At 41.7% G+C, this 278-nt stretch overlaps 1 protein-coding gene across 1 annotated transcript in view; it reads right to left on the bottom strand.

Annotated features, from left to right (window-relative positions):
* LOC107680840 (liprin-alpha-3) overlaps window positions 1–278 on the bottom strand; it is a gene marked incomplete at its 5' end in the record, with an annotated part of 37760 nt that overhangs the window by 28099 nt on the left and 9383 nt on the right. The window lies entirely within an intron of this gene.

The raw sequence follows: 278 nt of genomic DNA on the forward strand, positions 1-278 counted from the left end.
TGTGTGCAGCACATTTTATGGAGGACTGTTTCCTGATCCTGGAAGAGTAGACTACAATGCCGGCTGTTCTGACTCACAGACTGTAAGTACGTTTTTTATATATAAAGAATTTGCCACTGACGATTCAAACGCGAGTTTTGAGCAGTGTAGTGTAGCGCTTGTTTTGTCATTTCTCCGATCACAAATGCAGACATGGTTTATGTATACACGGCGCGATGCAACGCAACGCGTAAAAAGACAGTATAAGTCATTATAATCTGTAATTATGTCCCCACTGG

This window comes from Sinocyclocheilus anshuiensis, unplaced genomic scaffold, assembly GCF_001515605.1.
Source record: "Sinocyclocheilus anshuiensis isolate Anshui unplaced genomic scaffold, SAMN03320099.WGS_v1.1 scaffold1230, whole genome shotgun sequence".
NCBI lineage: Eukaryota > Metazoa > Chordata > Actinopteri > Cypriniformes > Cyprinidae > Sinocyclocheilus > Sinocyclocheilus anshuiensis.